We start from the raw sequence: 22,352 nt of genomic DNA, 5'->3' as shown, positions 1-22,352 counted from the left end.
AATGCAAAAAGTCCCACAGTGGCCACAACTCCTGCCTTGAATGATAACAAATATTGCATGATGTATGTTTTTGATGATGTTTTTGTGATTTGTCTGAAGTCCATAATACAATTAACTTTGTCAGTCTTGTCTTTGAGCACAGCATGATTGATTTAAATAAAACTGTAAATGCTGAAATGTGTTTTCAAGAAATCTGCAATATATATATATATATATATATAACTTGGTAGACAGCCATCTCTAAGCATGTGGCAACCACCTTTTGCATTTCTGATGACAGCAAACACTGTCTTACCCAAACAACGGAGGTCATAACACTTTCTCTGGGATCACACGTGTTCCTCAGACAGCAATAGAAGTAAACACATTTTGTTTCTGTATGCAAATCTTCTAAGGGATAATATTTCCAAAAGCATAATAAAATTGTTTCCTGACCCTGCCTGAAATGACCTTCATATAATGTAGTTCTGCAATTCTTATGAGAATAATATGTATATGAAGTTCATAGTGGAATTCCCTCTGCAATTTTGAGATGGTAGGCAAATGTCGACAGCACCCCATGCAAGAAAAAACAGACCAAAACCACAATGTGATTGGTTTCTGAACACTCTAGTGGGAGATACAATAGGATTCACTCTCACCAGAACATTCTTTTAACCAATTTGGTGTTATACGTATTCACTATTTCCTGATTCTGTAGCATAAATATGGATTTTTTTCCATACAAAGATGACATGAGTTGCTCATCGGTATATTAAAAAATGCATAAAGTAAGCAGCATACTTGACCTAATAAATCACTGGTATTTGTAATAGATAATTCTTGAACTACAAGTTCTGCACCTGCTTCACTGTGGGTACAGTAGCACACATAAGTTGAAACATGAATTGGTGAAGCAAACTGGTGTATTGCGGTTCGGTACTGAGATGACAATATTTCACAGATCAAGGGCCGGTGTTTCAATCCTGACTTACTGTGAGCATATGTTTGTTGCTTAGCATATAAAGCCTATTAAACTGTGTAGCATTGTGTGGAAATAAGCTTAGATCAACTAGTTTGCTCATAGACTAGCACTACCATATCCTAGCATTGTATAACATCTTGCCCTTAACAGCAGAAACTAGTTTGTGTATCGACTAGCACTACTATATTTTAGCCCCATATAACATCTTATCCTTAACCTCAGAGACTACCTTAGGAGCCTCCTGTTAAATCCCAATTTGTAATCCTAAACAGCCCACTCTATTACTGGACCAGACAACATAGATATGCAATTTCTAAATGTCTCTCTAACCTGCTTGGTAGATTCGGACATCCTAAGGTAATGTAGCAATTGTCGCATGATCTCAGACAACCAGTTAATCATTAATGAAAATAACACAGTATGTAAGAGACAAAAATAGACAAGCTGGCTGATGGTAAACATTTCAAGGTTATCAGGAATGCCCACACTACATTCCTCACTCACATCGCTCACCACACGCATAGATTGTATTATGCTGGAGCACCTAAAAGAAAACTTTCCAAATGTCAAAGATCTCCAAAGCCACCCAATGGCAATACTGCTACTCAGCAATCACTGAAGCACACACTAAAACTAATATAAAACATCTCATATAAGCCTATATCCAATGATCACCCAAGAGCAAAGCCCATAAGGCAAGCATGTATCTTGTCATTGGAAACTCCATTGTACAACACACAGATGCCCCACTCACCAGGTTAGACAAGGAGAAGATAACTGCTAGTTGCCTATCTGGAGCCAGGATTTGCAATATCAAGCACACAAACATGTTACTGCACCCCAGGTACCAATATTATTCTATAATAGTCCATTTGGGTGTAAATGACGTGGGACATAACTCAATGGACTATATGAAAAGAGACATAATGAATGTCTTGGAAAATATGTCACAGATAGGCATGAGCCCTGGTTTGAGGAGCATTCTACCTTCACAAAAGATGATGCTACGGTATGAACTTAAAATGATTGATTTTACTAATTTGCTTAGTTTCTGGTGTCACTCCAGGGGGACCCAATATCTGTCAACATGAGAAAACATGGTCAGAATACCATTTTGCTTTGTAAAGGATGGGCTGCACCTGTACCCGCTAGGCTTTCAGATACCGGCTAAAACTTTATCCATGCTCTTCGAGACTTATTTAGGCAATGCCAAAAGATAAAACTACCAATATCATGAAAAAGTCTACAAGCAGCATTAAGGTATTACTGCTCAATGCTCAGAATCTAAACAAAAAAAACTCCACACCCTTCAAGCCCTCCTCACTCTGGAGAATATAGACAGCTGTGCTGTGTTTAAGACTTGGTTCATCTCTGCAGAAAGTACTCCAGAATTGCAAAACAACAGTGCCTTCCACACATTTAGACTGACAGCACAGACTGGCACGAAAGGCTGAGGTGTCTCCATCTACATTAGCAGCAAGCATACTTGCATGTTGGTTAATCAGGATGATATTACAGAGCTCATCCACATGCAAGTCACCATAGATAAGGTCCCCCACCACATCACGGCTAACTGCAAGTCACTGTCTATGTCCATAGTGTCTCACAACCCTTACCTAAACCTACTAGAGGTGCTCACCATAACATCAAACACCTTATTTATGTATTTACATAACTACCCCTCTATAGACTTTGAAATTTACACTGCCTCATATTCACAGGCACAACTCTTCCTGGACTTTTACACACATGCCCTGGAAAAGATAGTGCAGGCTCTAACCAAAGGATCAGACATACTGGATCTGGTACTTACCAACATGACAGAGCATTGTACCCCCCTTCCCCATGACACATCCTCACTAGTGAGGTTAGATCACAAAAAAAAATCAACCCTGAAAATCCTGCTAAACTAGTAACAGTTAGGAACTATTCAATGGAAACTACATCCTATTAAGTGAAACTTTGTGTCAAAAATGTAATGCTACTCCCAATCATGAGATTACAGCTACCAATTCAGAATTATTTATTGAATCCCTATACAAATGTGTGAATGCCTGCATAGAGACTGACATACTTACCAGAATAAACCCAAAACAAACCCTACTAGTGGAATCCTCACCTAAACAGGTTATATAATAAAAGAAGAAAACTCTTGGCCAAAATCAGGAAGAGCAGCTCCCTTAAAGACAAGTGTTCTCTTATACAACTAAAGAAGAAACTTAGAGGTTTAATTATGTCAAACAAAGCCAACTATGAGCTCAGGATAAACTTGTCAGCTAAGGACAATCAGAAGGCCTTCTTCAGATATGTTCAGAATATTAGAGGTAACACAAACCAGTGTGCTGAACTGGTAGTGAACAGTACCACCTTCACTGATCAGGGTGACATAGCAAATTTACTGGCTGATAAATTCAACTTAACCCCCCACTCTTCCTCAGCTCCACTAGATAAAATCCCCTCCAACATACCTCCCCCAGAACTTGCAAAAGCCAAGAACACCACCTTTATGGGTCCTGGCAACATCCCCGGTTGAACAAACTAAAACATGACTTATCAGGACCACTTGAGTCACTCTTCAACTACAGCCTTAAAACAGGCTATATTCCAAATGAATGGAGGACTGCAACAGCCATTCCCCTCCACAAGAGCTGACCATCAACCGACCCAGGGAACTAACAGACCCATCAATCTAACAAGCCTAATATGCAAAGCCATGGAACGAAGTATTATGGAAATGGCACACAAGGACATTAACAACCTACAGACACTGGACCCATCCCAGTCTGGCTATGTTAAGGGAAGGTCATGCCAATTTACCTGGTAGAATTCTTTGAGAGGGTCACCAAGGTAACAGATGAGGTTAAAACATTGCATACTGCATATCTTGACCTGGCTATGGCATTCAATACAGTATCTTACTTATTCATTGTTGACAAGCTCTTTAAGCTAGGCATAATTTCTTACATAACTCACTGGATTGCTAGCTGGCTCACAGACAGGACCCAAGAACTTAGGATTGGTTAAACCACCTCCACCAAGAAACTGGTCACCAACACAGAGTACCCCAGGGTTCCATGCTGGGCCTGTTCCTGCTTGGTATTTACTTTTTGGAAGCCAAGGCTAATGTTTAAGGCCTCTGGCTCACCAAATTTGCAGAAGTTTTATATATTCCCCCAAGAGGGTCGATATCACCACATCAAATGGTGATAAGTTTGAATGCCGTTTGTTTGAGCCTAAAAGTCAAAAAACCCTAAAGAGCAAACTCACGGAACAATGATTTTTTTCTCTGGGAAAAAAAAATTGCTGCTCTGAAAAAAAAAAAATTACAACTTTAAAACAAAGTGAAATGGGGGCCTTTGCCCCCCACACCCCCCAACATGGGGGGCTGTGCCCCCCACACACCCTCTACTTAAATATACCAATTCTAAGATCGCACAACAGTGGAGGAAATAGCAAAGCCCCAAAGACGGCCCACCATTTTTTTCCCTGGGAAAAAATCGATGGTCCGTAACTTGACGGTTTAGGGCTTTCGACTTTTTGGTTCGAACAAAGGGCATTCAAACTTATCACCATTCGATGTGTTGATATAGACCCCCACCCAAGACACCAACATCTTGAAAGTTGGTTTAACAAAACGAATGACTGCTGCCAAAGGAATGGCCTAAAATTCAATGACAAAAACATCATTATAATGTCCTTTGGGAAACTGTCAACTCAAATAAATTACTCCATTGATAAAATGCCCTTAAGAGTCAGCCTTAAAGTAAGAGAATTGGGAACATATGTAGACAGCAATCTGACCTTTAACCAACACATAGGTAAGATAAGAAGAAAATAAGAAGAAAATAATTCTATTTCACCCAACTTATAGGTAAGGATTTCGCATCCAGGTCTAAGGAAGTTTTGGTACCACTCTACTTGGCCCTTATCAGATCTATCATTAAATACAATGCCCCCTTTGGCATGTATCTAACTAAACACTTGTAACATTTGGAATGCCCACAAGGGTTTCTCACCAGGAGAATTCAGGGCATGAATACCCTGTCCTACACTGATTTCCTAAAGGCTCTGTCTCTGTATTCTGCCTCTTACTGGCATCGGAGAAGAGATGTTTTCCTGGCTTATAGCACTCCACAGACTCATCCCTGATGGATCTGCTGTAGATGTGCAAAATAAACAGCAAACATAAACACTAGATCCAGGGATATTACTTCACTTATGACATAAACAGAACATGCTGAAGAGAAAGATATGTATCCCAGAGGACCCTGCACTATGGAATAGGCCCTGCATCAATGTAAAACAGAGTTTATCCCTGACTCTATTCAAACAAAGCCTTGACATCTGTATGGGAAATTATACATTTATCCCTGTTCTGGCCCCATGCCCAAATGGGCAGATGCTGTCAATAAGAAAAGTATTATCTTAACCAACACCCGTCTTGCAAATCTTTAATTACCTCCCTACTAACAAACTCACCCACCCGTGTAGATGCCCATGAGACTCAGGACCCAAATGGTTTAGGGTATGTGGCTGGGCTTATAAGGGCCCTCCTTATCATTAGTCTAGTAACAAACTATGAACCTCACTATGTGTGCATTTCTTTCAAATAGACAACATTCCCTCATCACCCCTCCCCCCAAAACTTGCTAGTTAACTGACTGTGCTGACTATGCTAAACAGGCCATTATCGGAATACCCTATTTACCCTTACCCTTATGGCTTGTCTCATGACAAAAAGATTCAAATGCATTTCATACAACCAGTTAGCATTTAAACTTAAGTAAACAAAAAAAAATCAGCTCTAGAAAAGGGAATTTAAGGTAGATCATAGATGCATAAGTTTGATTCTCAACATTATGACTTTATGGCATTCAAAAAATGTGACTGCTTTAATCTCATGTTAACATTCAGTATTTCCTATAAACAAGTAGATTTCTAATTGTAAGGTGTGATGCTTATTCCAGAATCTTGGAAGGTGCCATGCAATGCAGCTGTCCTTTTTATTTGCATGACCTGTAAGAAAGGGCATATAATAACAGTTCTTGAAGTCTTTATGAATACTTCAAATTTATTAATCCTATGAGTTTTCTATTAAGGAGCCTTATTTTTTTTTCAAGTTCTTTTAAGCTGCTTGTTTGAATGATAAAACCCAGACCACTGCATTCAGCAAGGGCTCAGATCATTCGGGTATAATGCAGTACAATGCCTTCCATGGTATAATTGCACATGTCTTTTATAATTAAAAAGTCTACAGAGTACGTTTTTCCTGATGCTAATAAATGCATACTGGTCCACGTCAAACTGTCCATATCCAATGGCAGAGGGCCTGTTTACTGTAAGGCATAGTAATGTGGCAAGACTGTTACATTTGGGGATTGTGCAAACATTTTAATATAGAAGTAGGTGGAAGCATTGGAAACATGAGCCACAAAGCATTACAGAGAATGATGAAGTTTATATCATAGGGGATCACCCATTACCAACAGTTCAGAAATTAGATGGAAGAAAACCAGATATGGTACTCCATGAAAAGAAGACAAAAGTAGCATTGGTCACTGAAATTTGTACACCTAGTGACATAAAGTCATAAAATACCAAGAAATTAGGGCAAGGTAGAAGAAAGATACTCAGATTGGAGCAATGGGTATCATTAAAAAACACATTTACAGTTGTATTTAAATATGTTATCAATAAATGTAAAGCCGTATGACTTGCAGAAGTAGTCAATTCTGGGCACATTGTGGGTGCTGTGAAGAGCACTTTTGGCAAACATCACAGCCTTTAATCATACTTTGACTTAGGAACGGGATCTATTCCTATCATGGTGTCAGTAACCCAAAAGACTTGATGAAATTACATCGAGGTTCCAAATTTAAATCATTATCTACTCTTTCTCTAAATATTTTAATGACTATCTGGCACTTAACATTTGAAGGGTAACAAAAAAAATAAAAATAATAGCGCTGCATCCAGTAATGGGACAAATTAGTGTGGTATAAACCAGTTTAGTGACTTTCCTGGTGTTACTACACATGTCCTTTAAAATTAGAAAGGCTCCATTTTATAGTTTTCAGACATTATTAAATACAAAGTTATCCAAGTTGAAATGACCATCTACCCTTTCCCTACTGTCTGTCTGGCTGCTTCCTGTGTAGCCTTCGGCAAATCTCTTACCCAGACATTGCTTTGGGTAGCTAAGAATCTGGGTTAGGCTGGTAATCATTTCCTAGACAGAGTGTCTAATATATACCAATGAATGGTGTCACTTTTTTATGAATTGACCATTTATTTTGTAATCATAATCCATGACTCTTAGAAAGCTGCATTTACTGGCATTAAATGTGAGGGTATCACTTATTTTTCCAGATGCATACTTTACAGACTATCTTGGTGTACTTCAACATTATTTGTTGAAGTAATCTTGTTACCCAGTTTGTAATTGGTGCATCCACATATTCTAAAATTATAAATATCTGATAATCTTGCTCATTATCTAAATATCATACTATGACACTTGAGAGATACACAATACCACATCACTACTGGCTCCTACATACATCAGGAAGTTTAGCCATCTATTACCAGTCAACCTAATCATCACAAAAGGTTTAGAACACGCAATTTGTGCAAATGTTTAGCCTAAGTATGCCTTCATATATTATCACCCTAACTTTTGAGTACTTAGCATGCCATGCCTACTAAGTCTCTAAGCAGTAATTATTTTCAGCATAGGTGTAGTCTGCCTAGAAGACATTTTTTTTGTTATTTTTCGCTCCTTTATGTAATAAATGGGCCTCCAAAATGGTTCAACATACCCCTAGAATGTATTACTGGGCCAATACTTAGAAAAAATATCTATAAAGTAGTTTTTTGTTGTGTTTGCTGCTTCAAATGCAAGGGAAGGGCTATAGGATGGATTTCAATGTAAAAAAAAATGAATGTAAATTTTATGCCAAAATATTTTTAAATGATAGCATTCATGTTTATATAGAAATATGTTTTTATTAGAAGTGATGTTTCACAATACTATGTCTTTAAGCTTCTGATATATTTTGTAATTGTTATCCTGAAAGGAATTGAAATATGTACATTTTATTTTAAATGGAATGCTCTGAGAATGCAGCAATTTCTCATTTTCTTCTCGTCATCTGACCTGAATTTGACCCAACCTATGAATGTTATTATTTGTTCACTGTTTCCAGACTATCTTAAAATTATACATATATTTCCTGAATAGAAATAAAAAGTCACTTACACAAGCCTAAGGGAAACAGTGTAGATCTTTAGTAAAAGACAATAAAAAAATTTTATGAAGAAAAACCTCAGTCTGCCAGGGTGCCATATATGCCTATTAACCATATAATTTGGTTTGAAATATATAGGAGAACACGTCTTGATCTGCCTCTAACAGTTCTTATTAAAACTTTCTCTGAATTATATTTTAGCAATGTTGCACAAAAATGAACGTAAGTATTGTATTCCGCCCTTAAGGGCATAATTAATGTCTTTGCCATATTACCATGGTCAGTAAAACAGGATTTTATGGCAGCATATTTTTTCATTAAGAGAGAGAAAAACAGCTGTATGTGTATTTCTATCAATCCAGCTGTCTGTCTGTCATCTATCTATCTATCTATCTATCTATCTATCTATCTATCTATCTATCTGTCTAACTATCCATCTATCTATCTCTCTATCTATCTATCCACCCTTGTGCAAATGCAAATTCTCCACATGGATGAACATCCATAACATCTGTAATGTCAGCAGAAGCAACTGAATAATGACATGATTGAAGAATGTTGTTGCTACTTTGTGGGAGGTTGCGGTGCAGTGTGGAACTGGAAATGTCCCTTTCCCCACTGTGTGTGATCTCAGAGACAGTATATATATATATATATATATATATATATATATATATATATATATATATATATATATATATATATCTATATATATATATATATATATATATATATATATACATATATATATATATATATATATATATATATATATATATATATATATATATATATATATATATATATATATATATATATATATATATATATATATATATATATATATATATATATATATATATATATATATATATATATATATATATACATCTCAAAACATCGAACACACATACACAAAAGCGCTTAACATCGAAAAGCGCTTCCGTGTATGTGTAGTTAAAAAAAAAATCTACGTTTCCCTGCACCCCCACACTTCCCTAATTTATTATTCTCACTCCGAGATCGCACTACAGTGGGGAAAAAGGAATTTTCCCTTACCCGCACTGTAGTCTGATTTACGAAACAGGCACACATACACGGAAGCACTTGTCGATGTTAAGTGCTTTCCTGTATGTGTGTTCGATGTTTTGTGATTCGGACATATGCTAGTCGAGCATGTGTCCGGATCCCATATAGATATATATGCATATATATATATATACATATACAGATATATATATATATATATATACATATACATACATAGATATATATATATATATATATATATATATATAGACATATAGATACATAGATATATATATATACACATATATATAGATATATATATATATATATATATATATAGATAGATAGATATATATATATCTATATATAGGTATATATATATATATATCTATACCTATATCCAAATATAAGGCCATTGGCATTTTTATCTTTTGCAAAATAATAAAAAATATATATTTTTTCCCCGATCTCCGATGTTTAAGCGTAGCGCAGCGCCGCACAAACGTGCAGCGCTCTAAAAACCAGAAAAAAATAAATAAAAGCCAGAAATAGGCATTTTATTAAAAATATTCATCTGCCATGCAGGTGAATGACAGGCTGAAGACAACATGGCTACTGAGTAGTGGTTGCTAAGGAGGGAAGCTCAGTCTGAGAGATGCAACCAAGCATTACTAGGCAATCCTATGCAAATGAGGATAAGGATAGTGAATCCCAATTCTGCCTGCCATGTGAACCATGTCCTTAGAGTGTAAGAGTAGGATTAGGGGAGTAACAGAGTAGAAAATAGGTGACATAATGAGGGGTTATGTATCAAAGACTGTAAGCTTATTGGAGCAGAGTGGCATGTGTTTGCTGTAAGTGACTCAGGACTGGAAGAGGCGTGTCTACAGTTGTCTTAACTGAAACTCAGAAACCGAAAGTGTACACCGTGGATATCACCAAAGTTTCTTGCAAAGATGCTTACACTGTGTGCGTGCATGCGTGCTCCTGTAAACCTGTCTAAGCCTGTGTGCACATGTGTGCGCCCATGTAAGCCTGTGTAAGGCTGTCTAAGCCTGTGTGCGCGCATGTGCACCAGCCTAAGCCTGTGTAAGCCCGTGTAAGCCTGTGTAAGCCTGTGTGCATGCGTGTGCTCGTGTTTGCGCTTGTTTGCGCTTCGCTGCCCCCTGTGGAAATAGAAAGGGACAAGGAAGGTAAAGAAATAGTAGGAAGTTAAGCAAGGAGAACTAGCAGACCTGCCAGGTGAAATCAACCAGAATCAGCCAATTACACAGGCAGTACACTAGCCCAGCCCAGCCCAGCACTTAAAACTCTGCAAACAACATTCCCCCATGTTTTTCTCAGAAGCACTGCAACACTGCAGTCTACAAAGAGAAGTGAAAACTTAAAAAGCTCAACTGCGGCAAAAAAATGTTAGGGGCTGCCATTGCTATTATAAGACAACATGTGCAAGATGCTGAGGGTGGTGCCATTGCAAATGCTGCTGAGCAACCCACAGTGAGGAGACAGAGAAGAATGTACAGACCCAGGGTAACGTATAAGGGGCTACTTGAGCTGGAGATAGTGGAGTGCTATAGAGTGGACAGAGACCTCCTACAGCAAATTGTTGAGCTGTGCAGGCCACGCCTCACACACAGAACCAACAGAGGGGAACCCATCCTAGTGGAAACCAAGGTATGTGTTGGCCTAAGAATACTAGCAACAGGTACCTTCCAGAGACCAACTGGTGATATGATGGGGATATCACAGGCATCAGCATCCAGGGTACTGCACCAGTTCCTGAATGTCATGTCAGCACATGTCGGTGATCATGTATACTTCCCCAATTCCCGTGAGGTATTGGCCAGCAATATGCGGCTCTTCCAGCAAATAGTGGAATACCCTGAGGTAGTGGGTGCAATTGACTGCACGCACATACACATCAAAGCACCAGCCAGTGAGCGGAGTAGGGCCTACATCAACCGCAAGGGCTTCCACTCCATCAACTGCCAGGTCGTGTGCGATGCCCAGGGCATAATACTGAATATGTGTGCTGGCTGCCCTGGAAGCTACCACGATTCCCATATCTGGCATCTGACACAGCTGTACCAGACATTTGCCAATGGGGACATCCCTGATGGTCACCTAGTGGGGGATGTTGGATATGCACTGGAGCCGTGGCTGATGACACCCATCAGAAATGCACACACACCTGAACAAGAACTCCATAATGAGGCACATGCACAAACATGAAATGTAATCAAGCATGTGTTTGGGATGCTCAAGTCACGGTTCCGGTGCCTGGACACATCTGGTGGAGCCTTGCAGTACTCACCAACTACATGTACCCAAATTGTCATGGTATGTGCCATGCTACACAATATGATCCTGCTAAAACAGCTGCAGCAGGAACAGCATGGGGCAGGGCCAAACAGCCCCCCACCATTACCAAGGCCTGCACAGGCACAGCGTGACTCGGAAGAGGAACAACCTGAGCCTGCCCAGTAGGCAGAAGGAGGCATGCCCAGTATGCCTTGGCAAAGAGGCAATGCATAGCACATACACTGGCTCAGTAGGAACCCTGGAAATTATACCTCTCTCTGACTCGCACATAAAATAAAAGGGATGCCTAACTTGACACTACCTGTTTCCAAACATGTATAGGGAGTGTAGTATATGCATCCGACATAAGCAGTCCTGCAGCACCACCTGAGACATTATTGCCATGTTTTAAGCAATATAAAGCAGTGCTAAGCAGTTTTTACCAATATTTAGTATATGTAAACAAAATTGCCCGTGCTAACTAGCACAATGTCAGGCAATGTTGAACAATGTTGGGCAAGGTTGAGCAAAGTTGAGCAAAGACAGGTAAACATGCTCATATTAGCTTTACTGTCCCTTAAGCAGTCTGGTCTGCCCAGCATGAAAATAAAAAGCAGTGACAGGGCTCGAACCCAGGATACTGTGCGCTATAGTCACAGTACGGAACCACTAAGCCATGATAGCATTGCAGTAGCACCGACACAGCAGGACAATTGTACAGTAAAGCAAACACAAAGAAATGCTGTAACATGCCCCTAAAGAGGCATATGGGTAACCTCCCCCACAGGCCTATGCAGACAGAGAACATCAGGCAAGGCGGTGTGATGTGGGTTGTGTAGGCTATGAAGTTGCAATCTAGTATATGTGGCATTGGACGCTAAGAAGTGTAGTACAGTAGTATGCCTCAAGCCAGTACGATAGGCAACAGTACAGACTGAAATGGTGTACTGTACATAGCAGTGCAGGCATAGCAAATGTATATAAGTGTCAGGTGAACCCCTCATCCTATGTATACCCACAGTAACAATCAAGTGTGCCCGTGGGTAGAAATGTACAAAGAATAGCTGTCCCCCCTGTATGTAGAAATGTTGATAAGTCTATGCAAAGTGTCTCATGGAAGCCCTGCAGGCCCAACATGATACCTGTTGATCTATGACACAAAGGTGAGGCCTGCTGTAAAAATACAACTTGATTTTCCATACACATATAGTATAAATGTCTATACTGGGCGTGCTCACACACTCCAAAAATGTAGTGGATTTCATTCAGCATCACACTGAAAGGTCATACTGGGCATGCTCATACACTTAAATAAACGAAGCAAATGTCAGGCAACAGCATACTGAAAGGTCATACTGGGCATGCTCACACACTTATGCCAAATACGGAGGTGATAATAAGGGATCTATGGACAAATGTGGATAGACATCTCTACTTCCAGAAACACATTCACAAAGTTGTCAGAAAATCATGCTATGTGTTCACACAAACTTCCAAGGTCTGTGCATGTAGGTCAAAGGAGGTTCCCACTACTCATCAGTCATCAGACCCATCAGAGAGTACCACAACACACTTGCGATGAATCTGACTAGGCACGTTCAGTAGCCAGAAAGACCACTGAAGTTCCCTAACAAGAGGATTACTGGCCTCAAACAGTTGACCCATGCAGCAAGACTGAATGTAACCCAATCTGTACTCTGTTGCATACTGTCTACTCAGGAGATCTCTGCCCAACAGACAGGTCCATGTCATGGCTACACTCAGATCTGTTCTGAGTTACAACTCAATGGCACTAAATATACAGACCCAACTGATATTGCCAACATCCTGGCAGATAAGATCAGTGTTAACTGTACCCCCCCTCTCACCCATGAAAGAGCACATTTCTATAATGGAAGACTGAAAAGTTGCTGTCATCACGGCTGCAAAGGTAAAAAACACTCTCCAAAGCCAGTATCACAGCAGCCATGGGACCAGATAACTTCACAGGCTGTGTTCCACACAAACCACAGAACGAACAGGCACCACACTGATGTACCATGTGTAGTCATAGCCTCACCTCATGCTTTGTGCCTGTTGAATGGTGCACAGTGACGGTTATCCCACTACACAAGGGTGGAGATACCACGGACCCCAGGAACTAGCGCCCCATTAGCCTGATGAGCCCGCTCTTCAAGGCCATGGAATGTATCATCATACAACATATAAAAAATTATATTTGTAATCCCCAAACCCTGGACCACAACCATGTTGGGTTTGTAAAATGCAGATCATGTCTCCTAAACCTGATAGATGACACTGAATTAGTCAACAGAACCGTCGACAAGGGTAAGGTGGTTCACACAGCCTATGTTGATACTGCCACAGCTTACACCACCCCACACTCTGTAAATATAGATAAACCCACTAAACTAGGTATAAATTGCTATGTCACAAGATGGGTTGCCAACAGGCTTACTGACAGAACACACACTGTGAAAGTAGCAGACTCCAAGTATGACTTTGGACCAGTGATGAGTGCAGTACCACAAAGTCCAGTCCTGTGTCTTGTCCTGTTTAGTATCTACTTCCCTGAAGTAAACTTTAACATGGAAGGTCTGTGGCTACTGAAGTTTCCAGAGGACTGCAAACTAGGAGCCATAATTGTAAACACTAAAGATGTGGACATCCTACAAAAGGGCCTCACTGAGACAGATGGCTGTTGTCAAAGCCATGGGCTCTAGCTCAATGCCAAAAGGTGCATTGTCATCCCCTTTGTTAAAAACTCTGTAGCCAATAACTACAACATAGGCGGTAGTATACTTAACACTGAAAGTGTGACAAGAGACCTTGGGTCACAGGTGGACACTGGACACAAATGTGATAATCACATCCCCACAATAGTCATGAAACCCTGCTATGTGGCACACCTCATCACATGCAGAATAGAAGAGGACATTGTTCCCCACTACTCATCACTCACTAGAACTATAATAGAGTACAACGCCACTTTTGCTATGTACCTCACAAGACAACTACAACAACTGGAAAGCCTGCAGCAATACCTCACAAAGAGCATTAGCGGCCTGAAATACATGCCATACACAGACCATCTCAAAATGCTCCATCTGTACTCCCTTGCATATCGCCTACTCAGATGTGTTCACTGCCTAAGTTACAAAGCTATGTCAAACACAGAGCTGTTGAACATGCTTCATGTAAAACACTCACAATCCCTCTGACCTTTGGACCCAAAAGCACGAGTGAAATACAAAAGGAAGGGGTGTACCCATTTACCTTATGGATACCCACACCTTCAGGTTAGTGGCACAGCATGAGGCCTTGGAGACCATGCAAGTGCAACTAATATTGGGCAAAGCTGCTCACCAGATTGTAGCCTGCTACAGATCACCTACCTTGTCACAGGAACCTCACTCAGTATTTCTGAGAACAGTGGAAAATATAAACGTCCTATCAAACACCATTATAGGAGGTGATTACAATTACCCAAACATTGAGTGGGAGAATTACTTGTGTACAATGGCCTTTGCGCAATGTTTCCTAGAGTTTAAAAACTCTAACACCCTGGAACAGCTGGTCACCATGCCCACTAGAGGTGACACCATACTGGACATGATCATCACCAACATGGGGTACCAGTGTTCCACAACAGAGATAAAACCCTTGCTGGTAATATCAGATCATAAAGTAATCACACTGGACATCCACATCCTGCCCCCCCCCAGTCAATGAAACCACCATGAAGACATTTTCAAAAGCAAACTGCACACGTCCCAAGACCAAAGTGGAAAGTTCCAAAGCCCTCTTGCGATAGGATAATGGTATACAATCTGCCAAATCAGTTACAAGTGCATCCTATGAGCATCTACAGGGATGCATGGATCGAGACATCCCAAATAAAACCAAGATGCACTCCTCCAAAAATAAGAAAACAATCTGGTGGTCATTGCCCATAAATAAGCTAGACAACAGTAGGGGGAAACTAACACCTGATAGAGCCAACTTCACTAAAGGAAAAGCATCACTTACAATTATTAGGAAAAAACAATGATTGCTCATAAAATAATTGAAGGACAGTTTCTAAAGACAAATTGCCAAGGAATATAAGAATAACAACCACAAAGCCTGCAGTAGCTATACCAGACATGTAGGTGTCAACTTCCAAATATGCTGTCAGCTACTGACAAATGACAAGAAATACACTGAACCAACTTTCATTGCCCACATCCTGGGGGACAAGTTCAGTGTAAACTTCCTCCCATCACCCCCAAAAGGGCCTGTGTCCATCACAGAAGGATGCAGAGCCCCAGACATCATGGACATGCAGGTAAAGACAGCCCTCTCCAAAGCCAAGAACACAGCATCAGTGGGACTGGATGGTGTCTCAGGCTACATCTTACACTAGGCCCAAAAGGAACTACACCCTCAACTACATTCACTGCCCAGACTCAATCGTACCACAGGGTATGCACCCAAAAAATGGCATACACTAACATTCATCCAGCTCCACAAAGGGGGTGCCACAACAGAACCTGGAAACCATTGCCCTATATGTCTACTCAGCCTGGTCTACAAAGCTATTGAGCAAATTGTCATGGAACCCATAAACAGAGACATTGGGGACCTCCAGACACTGGACTCTACACAACCTCGCCTTGTTAAAGGCAGATCCTACCTCCTAAACATAGTTGACTTACTTCAAACAGTTACCAAGGACATAGATGGAGGTGAAAGTAGTCCACACAGCCCACCTGGACCTCACTAAGGACTTTTTACACCATTCCCCATTCTGTCATCATGGACATGCTTACCAGCTTGAACATTAACAGCTATGTCACAGGATGGGTGGCCAAGTGGCTCACAGATCAAACACACATGTTCAGAGTTGCGGGTGCCATGTCCGACTCTAAGCCAGTCACAAATGGCATCCCACAGGTCTTGGTCCTGGGACCCCACCTGTTCAGTAGACACTGCTCAGAGGTACAGGCAAGCACGGGAGGAGTATGGCTGAACAGGTTTGCAGATGACTGCTAACTGTGGTCCATAATTGACTCTATGGCTGACACACACATCCTCCAGAAGGGGCTTACAGAGACACATACCTGGTGTCAAAACAATGCCCCAAGAAGAATGCGAAAGAATGCATAGTCATCCCCTTTGGCTAAAACAAAGTGCAAACAAATGACTACATAGGTGGTACTCCAGTATGTATGGAGAAAGTCATGAAGGTTCTCATTTCTATTTGTATCCACTGAAGAAGGCTCTGTGGAGCCGAAACCGGTTTGGATTCATTGTGTTTTTATAACCCATAGAATTTGTTCTCTGGGTTGAATTAAACTGTTTTTCCACCTGCTCAGCCTGCTGGCTTTGTTTTGTACCCTTGGATGTTATTGCCGTGCAGGAGGGTTTCACGAGCATCTGCTTTTCAATTTGAAATACATATATGTACATGTGACCTCAATTTTTACATGTATGGGAACCCTGCTTTCTCCAAGAACACATCTGTCATATTTTCAAGAGTGCGCTGCTGCTTTCCAGACCTTAGGTAATATCTGTATGCTTGTGACAAGGCCAGCCACTGCAGTGATCCCTGGCCTAGGTCAACTGTGTCACACACACTCATTACGGTTTCTATAGAATTGTGTGAGTGAGGGTTTATGGCCGAGGTATATGTCAGACCTGTTCAAATGCAGCAAAGTCTATCAATGATGGCTATTCATTATAGGTGTACAACAACCTTTGTGGATATGCATGCAGACCCCTTATTGTTTATGTGATCCACAGAGGGATTTAAAAATACCTTTGGAAATGTGATTATCAAAGGAGAGATGACGTAGCACTTGGTTGCATGTACACATCGGTACCTGTTCTTCATGTTGGTGGCTACTACCTATGTGGTACTGTGGGGATACTATGTTCCGTAAAGGTGGATGACTATGCTTTGGTTGGCTTATAGCTTTACAGCATGGGTTTGACAACAGGGATCTGTCTGTGTGATACCCTTGTGGAGGATGTGTGTGTCATCTGGAGAATGCATTATAGGCCACAGTATGCATTACCAGACGTGGACGGACATATCCCTACTGTGATTGCTTGTACCTAAGAAAGCTATATGCGAAACAAGAGTGGTCTCAGTAATGGGTGCAGGTGAATACCACTGGTTACTGGCATAGTATAGTACCTGAAGGATCCAAATGTTACTGTGTGTCCTACATCTGTGTGTCAGTTGTCAAGACATCATCTAACGATTGGTTATGGTCAGGCTGTTGAAGTTATGTATACTACCAGAATGCAAAACAATGACAGATAGTAACAGTATCACCCACAGCACAGTGTCAAACCATGTCATACACACATGTATAGTCAAGTTCCGAAATGTGTGTAGTACAATGCATACTGGCTACCAATAGAGACTATGGAGTGTTACTGTGTAATACAGGGCATGTCACCCTGCCCATGTGTCCACTATGCACATACATGCAGACAGTGCATCTCCACCAAGTTCACAAATGTACACCTGCAAATCTGTGCCACACACATACTGTTCACTCTCTAACACATGCTGCCAATACTACACACATCAGCCAAGTGGCACGTGGGCAGACAATACACTACTGGAACTAACCCTGGTGTAAACATTACTACATTGACAATCATAGCTTAAATGCATCATGCCTGCTCAGCTACAACTTCAAGCATATCATTACACTCTACTGCTGACAACATGCTGACATTGCTATACTGCTATAAAGTCACCCTGTGCATCAGCACCATGGTAGCCTGTTCCTGCATTGATGTTACAGATGACAGGAGGTGGCACATGTTTCATTATATGCACAGGGTGTGTTGTTGGTTTGGCAGAGGCCTACAGTGAGGCATACAATCGACATGTGTGTGTGTGTGTGTGTGTGTGTGTGTGTGTGTGTGTGTGTGTGTGTGAGGGCCAAGAGTACTGGTATGGGCCAATGTTGATGTAATGTGTGCGGGTATGTGGTAGCCCTAGGTGTCTTCTTTATGTGTGTGTGTGTCTGCATGCACACAGTTCCACTATGTGGCTGCCATATACAGGTATTTGTGGGACAGCCACAGACTATACCTGCCAGGCTTTACAGATCACCGTCTCTGGCCACGGATATGGTACCTGTGCCTGGCAGGGGTGCTACTGACACTATCAGGTACTAAGCCTGACTGGGTACTATCCCCAGAGGTAGATGGATGTACACTGGACCCAGGTCCCTGCTGGGACTGTCCAGAGCCACGTGCATGTGGTCTTCTAGGACGGTCTATGGACAGCCCACCCTCAACATTGCTAGGGCTGGTACTGGCACTACAGGAGTGGCTATGACTTGAGGGACATCTGCGGCGACAGCCAGCTGCTGATGTTGCTGGCATACATCCACGTCGACAACTCAACTGTCCCGCACTGTCCTGACACATGGACATGACATTGTGGAGGACATCTAATGACTCACCCCAATGTCTATCAGTGACCTCAGTGTAATGATGGATGGCACCTGCTAGGTCATGGATACTGTGAATTACAGTGGTGTTATGTGCCCTCTGTGCCCTTAGTCCCTGTCTGGTGTGCCGTTCCATACGTGCCTGTGCCTCCATGACAGCCTGGAACATGCATGAGGTTGTAAGACCTGTGGCACGTCTGCCAGTGGCATGATGAGCAGCAGTGCTCCGACGAGAACCCCTGGACATCTGCCTATGTGGTACCCTTCCAGACATCTGGGTATGGCTGCTGTGTTGGGATGCATGTGCCATAGATACCACAATGTCCTGACCAATGCTGGCTGTATGCTCTCCCTCAGCTAAGGGCATTGGTGATGGATGTATTGGCAGTATGACTGTGTGCATGGATGGGGTGGACACTTGTGTACTGTCGATTGGTGGTCCAACTACAGACCCTGGCAAACATGCCTGTGCCCCAACACACCTATCATCATTATCACTATTATGCTCAGTGACATCATTTTCCCTGCTGCAGTGAACCAGCCCAAAATCAGCATCTGTGAGAGGAAATCAGGAAACACACTTTACGACCTGTAAATGATGTCGGCACACATGCACACATGAACACATGCACACATGCACACATGCACACATGAACACATGCACACATGCACACATGCACACATGAACACATGAACACATGCACACAAATACACTCCTCACTAAAACAGACACACACCCACACACACACACACACACACACACACACACACACACACACACCACCAGCAATCCAAAACATACTCAATAGTGTGTGATGGTGGGGTACATTATCACAAGCCAAACATTTATATCAAACGTGACAGCATGCAGGACGTGTGTTGCTCAACAGCATGCAGTGTGAGTGTAGAAAGCCCTTGCTAATAAAAGTATACATGGCTTTGATGCATGTGTGTTTTGTTCAGTGATTGGCCTCAACCTGGAACACAATGTGTACATGGACACAACATTGCTGTGCAAGTATTAAAAGCTCTGCAATGTCCTGTGCACCATCACTCACAGGTATATATACCATGGCTGAATGTGTATCTGTGTGTCACATAAATATCCATTTCTGATTAGAACATCTGTGTCTTTAGCAGATAATTGTGGACACATGTTTAGCACATGCATGCTATGTATACACACAGGATGAGTGGTGCATGTATACCTGATGGAATACCATTGCTCTACATAGCCATTGTACAGTGGTTATGGTGAGTGTAGGACATATTGTGGACATGCCAGTGCCAGCCATGACATGGCATGCTACTACACAACTGCAACATTAAACATCACGCATACACAATGTGTGTCATGTGATATATACACTCAATAGTATTACAAGACATATGTGTGTCACTTTGTACAAATGGTAATTGCTATGCATATTGTGTATAGGTGCATATGTTTGCACACACACAACATTGAGGTGCATAGCAATTAATGATATGTGTAGTACTGTGGCCACTGTAACTGGATGGGGTGTAGTACCATGAGCCATCATGATGCAGCATCATGTGGTCACTCAAGGCTACTAATGTGTGTCAGACCGGCACATAGCATGCTGTACCTGAACTGCAGTACCATGGCTACATTCACCATTTCACAGACAGTTGTTACATGGGTTTGTAAGGTGCCCAATAGGGGGCATTGCCTAACATGAATGTGTTATGTGTTGAAGAGTGTCGCACAGCCACATGAGAGGCCTCTACCCCTCAGGTATATTATTTGTGCTGTGTGGATGACATTTGGGATACTGGAGTGTGACCTTACAGCAGGTGTCTGAATACGCCATGTGTAGCATGTTAACGTGTACTGCGTATGACACAGTTGTGTATGTTGTGTGCATGTGTATTGACTCTGCCTATCCAATGCCCACTACAGTGTTGCCACAATTGTGTGGGATGCTCTGTGTATTGCATGTGTTTGAGGCAGCTACTCACATTACTGAGATGTGCATAGTCTCACAGCAAACATGCACAGCATGCATTATGCGCAGGTGTGTGATGTGTACATGGCCTGCACCTCACCTATGACATGCACATTTAATTAGCAATATTAAACGTAGAACGCACTCACCAGCATGGGTCTGCTGCCTTACTGTCACACCAGAGGGACCTACAAGGATATGAGACAGTTTGTCTGTGGCAACAACTGTGGCATTGCTACTGTGTGTTTGCAATCTTACAGTAGTACGACTGTTGACAGTCACAGGCCTGCAGATTATATTCCTAATTATTATTATTGCACAACACTAGGCACCACATCTTGTAACTACACAGTACACATCTCACATAAGCATGATCTACCAATAGAGGTAACAGTAGTGTACAGCTATGCCATGTTACCTGCATACTCCATGTCAACTTGCTGGGTGGCTCCAGCCTCCATGATGATACATGTTAGTTGTTGTTGTTGGCCAGGAGCCACCTGGCTCAGGACTAGCTCCTCCACTCTGGTGAGGGGGAGATGGATGGCTACTCCACCACCTGTGGCAACCTGTTGTCTATGGATATCAGACACACGCTGCCGGACATGTCTAATTAAATCACTGCAGTGATAGCGTACCTGCTCATATGTCCAGTTATGCATGCCTATGTCATTTACCCTACGGACAAGATCTTGCCACAGTGCAGTCCGCTCATGCTGCTCCTGGCTGGTTCTTGAGAACAGCAGGGCGTAGTGCTGAACAATGGTGGCTGTAATCACTTCCTTCTCTGCTGGGCTATATGAGGGATTATGATGGTGGGCCATGACCCTGGAAGACAATGAAACAATATGTGCGAGCAAGTCAAGTGGCACACCTAACATTCTAAAGTACAGATATCAATTAACTGCCATATATAGTAACCTATTGGCTGTCAAAGGATACACCCTTTCAATACCACATATAAGTGCTCAACACACAACTGCCTGACAGTGTCTGGCACACTCTAGATATCAAACCATGTTTTGCAAAGCAACAAAGATAAACCAGTATGTAAGACTATACAACAGTACATGGCACACTGTATGCGACACAATGCACCACCTAGCCACAGGAGGTATATATCAAGCTAATGCATAATGTAACATGTAATCCATTGCAATGATTGTAAAGTCCAGTTACAGTATTACCAGTATACCACACTAGTCATTGATGGCAAACCCCAGCCTAACATATGTGCTCATTCATTAATATAGGTGGCATACTGCTGTACTAGACTATACATGTTGCTAGATACGCACCTATATCCTGTAACAGACATATGACAGGCGTACACACACACACATCAGACATACATACCAGACACAAAGGTATGGCAACCCAC

The sequence above is a fragment of the Protopterus annectens genome, chromosome 3.part0, assembly GCF_019279795.1.
Source record: "Protopterus annectens isolate FY-2018-M chromosome 3.part0, PAN1.0, whole genome shotgun sequence".
NCBI lineage: Eukaryota > Metazoa > Chordata > Ceratodontiformes > Protopteridae > Protopterus > Protopterus annectens.
Note: the sequence above shows the minus strand (reverse complement) of the source record.